The sequence below is a fragment of the Puntigrus tetrazona genome, chromosome 1 (genome assembly GCF_018831695.1).
Source record: "Puntigrus tetrazona isolate hp1 chromosome 1, ASM1883169v1, whole genome shotgun sequence".
NCBI lineage: Eukaryota > Metazoa > Chordata > Actinopteri > Cypriniformes > Cyprinidae > Puntigrus > Puntigrus tetrazona.
In genome coordinates, this window is record NC_056699.1 from 28,413,043 (window position 1) to 28,426,862 (window position 13,820).

Here is a 13,820-nt window from a genome sequence, read left to right on the forward strand (position 1 = left end):
GAAGACGGCCACCACGCCTCCTGAGCTCCAGCCCCGCGCCGAGGCCCACTGCGCCCACGGCGTTCGAGCGCCGGTCCAGCCCGAGAAGCTCCACACTCGCCCGTCGACTCCTCCACCAGCGCCGCCTTGTCCGGGTGCAGCGCCACCCGCTGGGCGAATATAGACGGCACGGTGCTGCGTGAGCGGATGAAGCGGCGCATGGAGAACTTGACCCGCAGCAGCACCTGCAGACCTCTGCCACACGCAGAACCAGACGTTTGATTTAACAGCGCTTCTGTCCGTGTCAGACTCCTCTACACCGTACTAGCGCTGTCAAACTGTCTGAAAAGCTCAATTTAAATTATAATTCTAAAAATGCATCTAAAAGGCCGAAAAGGCTTTAGGCTTTCTTCTGTAAGGCCACAAGAGCGTACTATTATCATACTAATGAACGAAACAAACGAAGATAACTTTATATAAAGTGCATGATGTTTCAATAATTACATTGAAACGTAAAAAATTCGAAACGACAAGCATCGCATAAATGTGCATAAACGCGCCGAAAACCAATAACAAAGAGTAGCCTACTTTTTTCATTTAAAGACAAGCAGAAAAAACGTTTCCAGAAGATGGACTTTTTTGTGCCTCTCTCGTGCGAGACGCAATATATGTTCCTCTAGAGGATGCGATTGATATGCGTTCTGGGTGATCGGATGAATATTTGAAACTCTCTTTTTGACAGCCCTCCCTCAGACACTTCACTCTACAGTTGACTCAATCAGCTGAGAGACGTTTTCAGGCTTGTTTCTGGAGACCCACAGCTCTTCCTAGACTCTTCCTAGGCTCTTAGACTCACCTGAACTCAGAAGAGCGCGTCAGAAAAGAGACTGAAAACCACTGGGTTATACTCACACAAGGTCTCTCTTGAAGGTGTAAGCCGCCACATAGAGAAACCTCCATCCTCCAGAGCATAGATACACTCCTAGAAGAGCCGACAGAGTCCAGAAACCACGGGAGGCCCAGGACGCTCAGTAACCCCGCTGGAGATGACCGCCACCGGCGCAGCAAACCCGTCTCCAGCTCTCATCCTGGAGGAGAAACCGAGCAGTTTAATCACATGCATTTGAGCTCATGGTTGAGGACTTCTGTACCTTCAAAGGTTAGAGGAAACGGTGGCATTGTAATCTGATAGCGGTTATTAAGAAACTACCTTGAAATACAGTTCTGGGTTATTCTTCAGCAGCTATCGAAATAATAATAATGTGTGATGGAAACCACGTTTTTGGGAGGAGAAGAAGCTGGATGAGCCTTGGCCCTAAGAAAATATGGATTATTTCTGAAAAATAATGGTTTTGACAATAGAATAAAAAAAAATTAAATGAATGACATTTCAGATCTTATATCGGTCTCACTATCATCACATCTCGTTTTAATAAAAAAATTATATTCTATAATTATGAATTATGAAAAGAATTATATTATACACTATAAAGATGCTAGGTGGAGTTTATAAATGCATGAAACAAGTTACTTTATAGAAGTTAAAATTAAAACGACACACTTTTTAGCACTTTAGTATTTAAAAAGTGTGTAATCTGTTCAATCTATTCTTTGAAGCTCAATGGATGGGGAAAGTGTGTGTCACCCCCCAAAAAATGATCAAAGAACTGACCAGATATATTATATACACTTAAACTAGCATTACACGTGTGCATATAGAAATAAGAAGAAGAAAAGTATGTCGACAGCAGGTACTTGGTGAAACGCACTTGCCTGCGCGTCTCTCGAGGAGCCCGTTCAATCCTTTGATAACAGAATAATCCCAGAGAAACGCTGAAAGCTGGCCCTTCACAGACCTGACGAGAGCTGCCGAGGAACGCGACGCGATTTATTGATTCTCGCCGACTCTCACCTCGGCCTGAAGCCCCGCCCGCTCCGCTCCGATTGGAGGACGCGCTGACGCGTGGCGCTCCGATTGGAGGACGCGGCTGTCAGAGACGCGTCTGCAGGTTCTCCTGGTTCTGCGTGTCCGGACTGGCTTGTTCTGGGGTCCTGTCAGAACTCGAGCTTCAGAGAAACTACGAGACACCACGCAACGACTTCAATCTGGGAAACAGTCTCATTGACTGAATAGTTTCCAGCTTTTGATTAGGCAATATTACTGAAATATATTCACACCCTCTTCGACGCTGCAATGAAGCCCTATCTTTCAAGAACATTGAAGGACTGTATAAACATGTTCTAAGTCCAGTACGGCTATTTTTAATTCCAGAGATTCTTAGTTTTCAATCATTTATTGTGAGATGTGCAGTAAAGCAGTCAGTCTATAGAGTAATGGAAACCAGTTTTGAGTGTTATTGGACTATTTCTTTAGTTCTCTTTGATGTTCTAGCAGTACTCTGTCCTGTCTGATGAGGAGGCACAACACGCCAAAGAGCCTTTTGTCCTTTCAGAGAGATATTTCCATTATTAGGAAACCAACCCAAATTAGATTTGTATTCCAATCACTCCTCAGAGCTTATTCAGAGGCGCTCTGTCCGTCTCATTTGCATTTGTTGTGAAATGTTTATTTTCCATTGAGTTTCCTCTTCATGTGTCTGCTCCTGCTCCGTGTGACTCAACATGTCCACTTTCCAGCACTTCCTGCTCTTAACAGTTTCCTCATCTAATACAGTGACGATATGCACAAAGAGAACACGCACACAGTTCATTAATAAATACAATTTTGAGCCAGATTTGCTTGAATGGCATGATGATTCTTAATGCATATACGCCAAAAAATTGCATATAAAATAATCTTCACCAATGTAACGCAATATAACGTGAACAGACATGTCACTTTTGGTTGTTACAGTCATTCCTGTATAACGAAGGCTAAGCGCGTGAAAATACACAGAAATACTCCTGAGCTGAAAATTAGGATGTTTTGACATGGTTAAAAATAATTAATTGACAGTCAAACTAATCTCAACAAAATATAAATGTTTCCTTTGGCGTAATTAAAAAAAGGTCAAACAGAAGCAGCTCTCTTGGGTCCAAAGTCAAGCCTATATCTCCGTCTCCAGTGATAGATGATGCATATGTAAATGTTGAATTAAAGCTTGTGAAAAGTCTTCATTTGACACGGAAAGGACAGTGTGGATAGTGTTGAAGAGTTTAAGATCTGCTTTACATCTGAGACTCTGCCGAGCTGCCGTCGCTCCGAAGAGGTTTCTGTCAAAGTCAAAGAAAGAATGAAGAAACTAAACCCACAAATGCTGCTTCAATCTTCAAAACATACCCGACTGCTGCTGGTCGGACTGGTACTGGTTGTGTGCTCAGATTTCTTCTCACGTGGGCACATTCGGGCAAACAGACTGTAATAATCCATCCTGACCTGAAGGAGGCAGACATGCAAATAAATGATATTTCAATTAATAATCATTTTCTTGCCAACTTCAGGTGTATGCATTCAGATTAGCATTCGATGACATTTTCTGCAATTAAATGTAGACTATATATTTAGTGCATTGTAAGTAATTGTACAATTAATCATTATGGAAAAATAATTTTAATTTGATTAAAAGTGTTAAGACATTAATTAAGAACATGGATAAATGGAAGTTAACAATGGTTCGACCAATAAGTTTTTTTCTTGTTTAATTTGGCGCTTGGTGACATATGGCTCAACCACTACTTTGTATATATTGTATATAATGCACAAAATTCATGGGATCATTTTGTGATTCTTTTCCTATTTTGTTGAAGCTTCACAAGCTCACTATATGCTGACATTATAAGGAGAAGTTGTTCATAAAAATATCTCCACAAAAGAGCAACAAAACTATTTAGTTTTCATTTTTGGGGCAACTTTCACTTCAAATGACCTAAATCCTTCAAGACCCAGAGTTGTAGCACTTGAACTCAGGACCTGGATTCAGACTCCAATTCTGAATGAACTTGGACTTGGATGGACACACATGACATGTGTAATATAAAATAATAATAACAACATCAAATTAATATGAAAAGACATATTACTCACTTCTCTTTCCTTTGTTCTCGTGTGTATTAAATCAGTTTCATAAGAGTGTGCAGAAATAAGTATTTACATATACATATCATTTTCTAATCATCATTGGTTGTCGACGCAAAGCAATGAGGCGACTTTCCTGTATTCAGCTGAAGTGCTCGAGCTTCAAGCTCTCTTTGTTACACAGAAACCCAGTTATTTCCTTACAGTCTCTGAATCATAGGCTCTATTCCCAGGAATGGCCTTCAATACTTCACAGATGCATTCACCACACAGATAAGCGGAGTAAGAACAGGGTCAAATCTGCTCACCAAAAAGAAGCGCCCACTTCAGCTCCATTTTAGGAAACGGCTTCTAGTGAAGCGCCTCTTATGCTTTTTGAAGATAAAAAGCAGTCTGTGCTAAAACTCTCCAGGTCTTCTTCTGGAAGGCAGCATCTAACGGTCCTGCTATTCCTCCTACTAGAAAACAAACAGATGAACTATTTTCTGGCGTAGTCCACCTTTTTCTTAATAGGTTTAGGAGATGGGAGTTTGAGAAGGTCGCTCTTTACAATTGGTCAGGAAAAGCTAGGCGGGCATTAAAAGTTAAATACTTACAGATTAACAGGAAATGAAAAGCCCAACATAAACAAAAGATGGGCACTAATTCAGGTCTGTGCTAATATATTCTCACATGTAGCCTATTGCACGTATTATTTTAAATTCGCTGTTAATTTGCTATTTGTGAGTGCATCTGCCTAATTACTGCTCCAACATTTTTAACGTGCAAATTGTGGCTGATATCTAATCTATTTAAGTTAACCCCGTCAAGGGTGGAACTGCAGCCTGGAGATCTCCAGTTGGGGGCGTGGCTTCCACACATCGACCCATTTCTATTTTACTATTCAACACCGAGACAAACACAATAACATCCAGTGGAGACATAATTACACACTCTAATATTTGTGTTGAACTCTTCTGGAACAGTGTTGTAAACACAACTTAACGCTGATTTCTAGTCGTGTCCTCTTTTGGAAACACAAAGTAGTTTCACTTTCACGTAAACGCAGCGCGTCTCCAGAACATGGCGCCCGCAGACAGAATAGCTCCGCCTTCTTTCTTTGAGTAAACATGTGGGCGGAGTTATGCAAATAAACCCACTCTGTGACGGAGAAAAGTGGCGGCGTGTTTGAGCCACAAGTCGTAAGTGTTATAAAGAATATCTCGTTGGTTTTGAAACTCTTTATGACTTCTTTTAAATATGTGGTAGTTTCTCTTCCCGACCTGAAGGAGGAGACGCAACACAAAATAATCAGCTGAAGGCACTTAACTAACATCTTCTGATGAAAGTGAAAAGATCTACTCATCCAGAGAAGTGCATTTCAGCTCCATATTACAAAACAGATTGTGATTTCTGTAATATTTCATATTTCCAATCAAAGCTATACATTAATTCTGTCGATTTCTTTTTTTCCATCTCTCCTGAATGTTTGACTCGTTCCAGAAGTTTCCATTCAGTTTTCTCCTGCTCAGTGTGAGGAAATCAAGAGAACAAGAACGAATGAATGCAACAGTTCATAAAAATAAATCTTTAAATCACATAAACATAACAATACAGACCTTAATAATTCAATACATCATAATACATAATACATCTTTCATTAAGTTTTAAAACAACAATCTTTCTGAAGATCATTTATGTACTTTTAAAGCCATCAGCTCTTAACGGTTGGAACTACAATTTTAATCATTTCTTTTATTTTTATTTTTTTACAGTTTTATGATATAATCAAACAAAGATACACGATAAAACATCATTTTTAAGAAGCTGCCTTTTTGCGTAATCTAAAATGTACAAAACATACAAGGAAAAACCAAAGCACACTCATCATTCGGTTCATTTAGTGGCGTGTTCAGATGACAAGCACATGATTCTGTATAATGATTTCATATCAGTACTCTTACTAAGACAGCGCTTTTCAGATCTTCTGATTGGACAGGAAGGAGGAGGACAAATTGATTTGAGCCCTTGTTAAACTGAAGTCTTCTTTTTCACAGAAAGCGTTCAAGTGTTGATGTGTGATGAGTGTTTATATGTGTGACTCTCCTGTGCTGTCCTCGCTCCGAGAGGTTTCTGTAAAAGTCAAAGGAAGAATGAAGATGAAAACACTGCTTTAATGTACAAAAACACACACACACACACACACACACACACACACCTGACTGTTGCTGGTGCTGTACTCCATTTTCTTCTTGTGTGGACACATTCGGACAAACAGACTGTAATACGCTGCTCTGACCTGAAGGGGGCGACACACAACATTCAATTCTAGGTGTTTCTGGTCAATTTTATGACATGCATTCAGACCCTGGATTTTTGATGGTTGATTCCCAGTGGAGACTTTACCTGTGTATGCTGCGTAGACTAAGAAAAAGATCCCCTCCTCATCAGCTTTTAGGACACACTCAAAGAGGAAAACTAAATGTCCTGTCGCCGTCTAAATAAAAGCTGCTTGACACACTTATCGGCAAAACAGGAATCGGGTTGAAAACGCCGATAATTTAAAAACGGCAAATATCGCCAGCCACTCATTCAGATCGCTTGGTATATGTGGCATGAATCACATGGGATTACTTCTGCACACTTAAAGTGCCTCTAATATGGATTTTTGAAAACGATCTTTGAAGTGAACGAAGATATCCTGGGAAGTGTCAAATCTGAAAGTGCACGTGTATGAAGTCATTGTCTCTCAAAAGAAAGAGTTAACTCTGCATCTCTGAAGCGAGCCATTTTTAAGGAGTCCCAAACTGTTGGTCTTTTAACGCTTTGTCGATTGAAAAAGCAGATTCGTTATTTGCCACAAGGTGTCAATTTTGGACCGTTAAAAGCTCATAAATGCTGCTTTAAATGAAAACGACCAATCTCTGGAGTTTGGACAAAATGAAACGAGGAACTAATCGCTTGGGGAGTCGTTGAAAAATAATAAGACAAGGTGTTTTTTTGACCTTGCATGTATGTCTCCCTGTTGTTTGGGACTCCCAAAACCAAAACATCAACCTTTCATAACCCATAATAGGGAAGTTTAAAGCTCCACTGGCTTTCAGGTACAAGTGAGAGATTTAGCAAATTTCCCTTTGGGGTCGAAAAAGTGTGACTAAATAATATCTGAATTTGAATTAAGTGACCTATTACTTTAAACCACTGAAATCCTGTGAGATGCTAGATCTTAAACAAACCACTGTTAGCAAACATTCAGGGAGAAAGTCTCTGAGTGGCGTGGTGTTTCAGGTACCGGTTTGGAGAGGAGACAGTGCATGATGAAGATGAACGCCCCCTGCAGGCTGTTTAAAATCGTGAAGAGGTACAGCATGACTTCAGTCCCTTTCTCCTGGAAGAGGAAGAAGCCAAGATCCACGTTCCTCCGGACACACAGCTGAGCCACGGCAGTCACCGTGAAACTCCTACACACCAGATATAACTCATCAGGAAAGAAAAGTCAAGTGTGACTGAATCTATTGTGGGATCAAAACACACCCAGACCTGATCTTGTTGAGATTGGAGAGGTCTGGATTGAGGCTGAGAACTTCTGAGCCAGTTTCCAGACAGTGATGATGAAGAAAAACAATTGAGGATCATGACGATGCAGATGGAAGCACGAAGAAACTCAAGATGAAGTAACCATCGAGAGAGAGCCAGCAGCTAAACAACACACATATGGATTGAATTTAACTTTTTAAACCACCAGTCAATTTGTCTAATCATTTTTTTACCAGTCATAGCTTTCTACTAAGCAGAAACACAGCTTGAGTCCTCTCCATCTTGAGACTAGCTCATCCATTTAGTGTACAATACATTATTAAAGTTTGATTAATATTTTACAATTTGTTTATCAATTTTCATTGTAAAGTTTTAATACATTTATTGTATTCCTCCTTTTATATTTTGACTATAGTTTATTACTAATTAGTTTTAATTAATCTCCAATTGAAACTTCAAGTATTTTAAGTAAGTTATTTTTAAAGTTTTACTATCTTTTAATTAATCTATTACTAAGTATTTCCACAGTTTTTGTTACACAATTGTATCTGTGCTTGACTCTCTATATAATATAAAACACACGTGCTTGAATATATTTAAGAGAAAACAAGAAAAACATGTTTATATATGAAATAAATATTTTCAAACAGACCCTGTATGTGTTTAATAAATATACACAACACACACACACATTATGTTAACAAAAACTGACACAGTACTAATTTCTATTAATACTTCTATTGGTTTTAGAATTAGTTTAAATTTCTTATATATTATTTCATTCACTTATTTTTTGTCATATTAAGAATATAATTTAAGGTTTTAGATTAATGTAATAATAACCGTAATGCCCTGACTTTTCTACTCTTCCACGGAAAGCTCAGTCAGATTGCTAGTCTGATTTTATAACAGATGAATCTTGATAAGATCTTGCTCCTGTTCTGTTGTTTACAGTCACTGCAGACATCGAGGGATATGATTAAAAACATGGTGACTGGAACGCCTCTGTGATGGTTTCATCTGGATGTACAGCCTCAAGCAGCTCCTTGAGGACCATCAGTGTAAATATAAATATTTGAAGTGAAATATTTTTCATAGGTTTGCACTCATCTTGTGATTTTCCATTACACAGCATTTAAGAGCAAACCGTAGGGATGCAACAGCATACAGTTAGACCACAGTTCAATACATACCTTGCTTTTATGGATGGTCCTTTTTTATATGCTATTATAATTAAACACTCACTGTCTATCGGTGCCGTATCCCTTTGGAGGAGATGGCAGAGATGATGACGATGACGAGAGGGACTCCGTATCCCACCAAACACAAGTAGAGATGTTTTAATGTGGTGTGAAACACCAGCACAACCATCCTGTAGAGCTGAACCCCCTCCAGCAGCATCCAGCAGAACGCAGACAAGAAGAAGAAATGAAGCAGACCGGCCACAATCCCACACCCTACCTGAGAGAGACGCAGAGCTGATGTGAAACTACTTCAACTCCAGCACAGTTGAACACAAATATTAGAGTGTGTTCAGCACATTTACAGAGAACTGATTCCTGAAGCTGACAGAGCGGTCCATGCTGACTGTGAACAGAGACTATAAAGTGAATCAAGAACAGTCTGGAGCTTCTGACTCACAACCTTTAAGTTACGTTTTCTTATTAAAAGAACCTGCTACTTACTAGTCAAGGGTAGTGCCATTGTTATTTGACGCGTGATAAAGACAGTATAAGTCATGATAATCAGTAATTATGTCTTCACTGGATGCAACAAATGCCTCGTTTGTAATGTTGTATTGTTTTGGTGTCATAACACCGGGACAAGCATCACATTTTGGTAAAGGGCGTAATGTTTCTCCCAAATGCTTGAGGTATTCGGCCAATCAGAGCACACCTTGCTTTTTTAGAACGATAAGCTTTGTACAAATCGATCCGTTTTGAAAGGCAAGGCTTAGAGGAGAAATAAAAATGTACAGTCTGTGAAAAATAATGTGTTTTATTAATTATTTTTAGCAACTTCATATGGCCCGCTTAAGAATGTTTGTTCTTGGTTATGCAAATATTAACATTCCATTTTTATAATTTAGCAAACATTACAGGAATGCTACTTTTGAATGTCTTCTGAAAGTTCTAAAATGTGTAGCAACGTCCACCTACAAATGTTTCAGGAAAAACTATTATTAATTTGTTCTTATGTTGTGAAAACATAAATCCAGAGCAGATAACGTTCAACAAATAGTTCTGAGAATGTTCCTCATTAGCTGGGGCTTTTTCTCATAAACACACCTGATCGTGAGTGCTGGAGATCCCACAGAGGAAGGCGAGTCTGCGATGAAGAGACAGATGCTCAGATGGAGGTGGATGCTGGTCGGGTTCCTTGGATGGAGCGGCAGAACTGGGCGTCAAGATACAGAGAAACAAACAGACCAGAGACAGAACTAAACCCACACGAAAGTGATCAACACCAACTCAAAGCGAGTCCTGGAGGAGAGGAAGAAAAAAACAGATATGGAGGGATGAATATCATTATTTAATCTGCAATCTTAAAATATGCAAAATCTGGCTCCACGGATGTACCTGGAGAGGATAGAGAGCCATCAGCACAACCAAAACTGCTGAGATGAGCAGGAGCACACTGTGTGAGTGCTGAAACTAGACTCGCCCTCACACAGCCCTCATTAGACCACGCCCCTCAGACTCATTCCAGTACACACAGGCATAAGCCACGCCCCTAGTCTCCACGCCTATCCTGAACAAGACAGAACAAGAGTCTAGGAAAGAGTTTAGGAAATTATGAACATGTGAACACCCGTCTCAAAAGTTCATAAAAGGTCAGGAACTAACACAAAGGGAAAAGAACTAGGTTAATGCTGCTCCGAGCAGTAAATGAACCAGTCTCTCTGATGATGCTTTGCTTCCATGTAAAAAATACATTAGCATAAATTACATGAAGCGCATATTTTTCGATATTGTATCGTTTCTAGTGATATTTCATATTTAAAATTATTCTTCTTCTTCTTTTCTTCCGCTCATTTCTTCCGAATATTTAAAATTCTAATTTGTAAAAACATTTTGAGTACGCCAGGAAACAATCTCATTAAAATCCTGCTGGATAAAGTCTGGAACATGGTAGATGGTTTTCTACAGGTCTAAAATGCATTTAGTCGATCTCAAACTGAGCAGCAACCAGATGTTAGTACCATCATAAGGTGTTCAAGCTGGTTTTTTGGAACATGATAGCTAATCAAGCAGCTATAATCCAGTTTTTCAAACAGGAGAACACTTTTTCATTGTAGTTTTTCATTAATGACTGGCTGATATGTCGTATCTTCACCTCCACGTGTGTAAAGGCAGCGTCACCGGCTCTGACAGATGTTTGGTTTCTGTGTTTTACTGGCGACAGCCGTCCACCCTTCAGAGTTGAGCTGATAAGTGGCCTTCTCTCTTCATCGTCTGGTTCTTTGCTGCTCTGCCGTTATGGAGCAGATTGCTGTGGGTTCAGATCTTTATAACTGACCAGCCAGAGCATAAGCGCAAAACCTGAAAGAAAACAACGTTTACATCTCTCCACGAAAGTGCAGATGGTTTGTAAGTAAGAATATGAATTTGTACCTGGATATGATTTCCCTACAACCGTTTCCCAGCTGGTGTTGAAGAGGGCGGAGCCTGATCTTAGGAGTGACATGCCCGCTGGGCGAGTCTGGCTCTTCATGACTGCGACCTCGGCGACTATGATTCTACATGATCATACAGAACAACTGCCCTTCAGTCTCGATGGATCTTAATACTAAAAATGTCTTGTTTTTAATATCTGCACCAGTGTATCTGAACCGGGTTTCTCACAGGTGTTGTGCGTCTCCATCCTGGTCACAGGTTCTCTCAGCTGAGGTCGATCAGGCGCACTACTGTTCTCCACCGTGTCCAGAAAGTGACTCAACATCTTCCCATCAGCGATGTTTCCATCCGACAGCAGCTGCGTCGGAGGAACTGCCTAAATCTGTGGAATAAACCAGAGATGTTCCTTCAGCACTGGGTGAATGCTTGTGAATATATACTGTACTGTGTGTTTTAACCTCCAACAGTTTCTCTCCAGTGAAATGTTCTCCGTTTGGATCAATCAAGAGACTTACAGCTGTTCTTTCAACAGTGACATCAAATGCTTCAACTAGAAGAAGAAACATACAAATCAGCGTTGACAGTATATCTAACAATAATAACCAAAATGAGAAGCATTCATTTTACTTTCTCTGGAGTGTGGTCTCCACCTGACTCTGAATCTAGTTCGAACTGATCACAATCCCATTTCTGTGCACAACCATGAAGTAAGAGACAAAGCACTGATTAACTAAGATTCTGCCACATAAGCAATGAAACAACCTAGCCGTGCATCAGTGCATTTAAAATGAAGGTAGTAATTCTCACCAATGCATTTGGACTGGTTGTTGCCATAGTTACTGTAACCCTGGTGACATTTGCAGATGTAGCTGCCGAAATGATTGTAGCAGTCTGCATTGGAGCCACAAACATCTGGATCATCTTCACACTCATTGATGTCTGAGAGAGAGAAGATGGGGAAAACAGCCTCTATTGATTTAAGATTTCATATAATCCAAGACACACATTTAACGTGACTGACGCTGAGATCAGGATGCGTGGCCCTCACCTACACAGGGGCCGCTGGTGCTCTCTTCTTGTGTCTACGAAACCCTGGAGAACAATCGCAGAAGAGAAACTGCCGAGGGTGTTAAAGCAGCTGCTGTGAACTCCACACACCGAGGACAAAACACTCGTCCATGTCTGCAGTGGACACACAGATATAAACGGAGTTTCATGCAGCTGAAAGCATTGCTGTGGTGTTTATATAAAAAATATCTGGGAGATGTCGCAGTGGTTCAGGCTACTGTCCCATCAACTCAGAGCCTCTGGTATTTATACTTCCACACAAACATCCTAATAATAATAATGCCAAACAGATGTTTCTTTCTGTTTTGGATCTGAGTGTGTTGTTTATTCAGTACATATTTGTGTGTGCAGCTGCAGAAAGTGAAGCCAAACCTAGTTGCTGTTACTTGCTGCCCTTGGTAGATTGGTTTAACTTCTTTTTATGTACGTCACCCTAAATCCTAAACTCATTTTAATTGTTATAATGATCAAATATGGAAAAATGGAGGGCCAATGAGCAGGGGCCAAAACAGGAGCAGATTACATACCGAGTAGATTAATAGTAAATCACATGAAATAAACTGTAGTTAATAACATAATTGATTATGATTACTTTCAGTTTCTAGTTTTGATTTTGTTTATTAAAGTGCAGGATAATACTGTACCATATATTAGAAGATATATATTCCATTCATTTATTAAAAACATTACACATTTAATTAAGAATTACATTATATCCCAAGGTTTATGTATTTTCTGTATTCTGATTGAAGTATTTTCTCTATACAATTACTTAATTTGTTGGAATACAGATTATGTGTAATCAGTTGCTACCCAGCTCTGTTAATGGAATTAATGACGGCAGCCAATATTATTAAGCACAATTATTGAAAGAAGTATTATAGGTCTCACTTTCATTAATCTGCTTTGCCCATCTGCTGGTACCCATATGAATAAATACACTTGTAGGAACCAATTGGGTTTACACACATCTTGTCAGCCGAGCAGGGAAGATTCATTCTCAAAACACTCAGTGTTTATTTCTGATTTGACACAAAGACAGCCCAGTTGGCATGCCATATAATTTTAGTACAAATTGCATAACTGCTATGAATTGCCTTCAAATCTTTTTTTAATAAAATGGTTTCTACAATGGAAAAAATGAACAACGCTAAGTAAGTATGCAAACACAATCCTCTCTCATACCTTCACATGTTCCTGTTGCTTCTTTTTGACCTTCATTACAGATGCAGTAATAACTTCCCTCTGTATTTACACAGTTCGGAGTGATCTCCACACACTAGGGTTTCAGCACACTCATCCTCATCTAAATGAGAGAGATAGATGCATCAGATAAAAAAATAGATACAGGATTTTAATGGTTATAACGATGACTCTACTATCATGCCACAATTCTTAATTACCAAACACACATTTCCCTAACAAATTTAAATCCAATGGCACATCCACTGCATGAAGGCAGAAAGAGGCCTGCAGGAGAAAAGGGAAAAATACATGTTTTTAAACATAGTACTCATTATTTTTACATCAGATAAGGCTTAACATCATTGGAATGTGCAATGTAAAGTGCAAAGTCAGAATTATGATGATGACATGAACGTTATAAATCGACCGATACTATGAAG

The 13,820-nt window shown here is 39.5% G+C and overlaps 1 long non-coding RNA gene and 2 pseudogenes across 1 annotated transcript; all 3 read right to left on the minus strand.

Annotated features, from left to right (window-relative positions):
* The window catches only part of LOC122325756, a 9,678-nt pseudogene extending 7,837 nt beyond the window's left edge, over positions 1-1,841 (minus strand).
* Positions 1,842-2,400: 559 nt separating this feature from the next.
* LOC122326209 lies at positions 2,401-4,494 on the minus strand. The gene is made up of 3 exons (XR_006247450.1): positions 4,303-4,494; positions 3,260-3,355; positions 2,401-3,192 (listed from the first exon to the last, which is right to left on the minus strand). It is a non-coding gene; the product is annotated as an uncharacterized LOC122326209 (long non-coding RNA).
* A 1,507-nt stretch (positions 4,495-6,001) lies between these two features.
* LOC122349418 lies at positions 6,002-13,416 on the minus strand (annotated as a pseudogene).
* Positions 13,417-13,820: the final 404 nt, after the last annotated feature.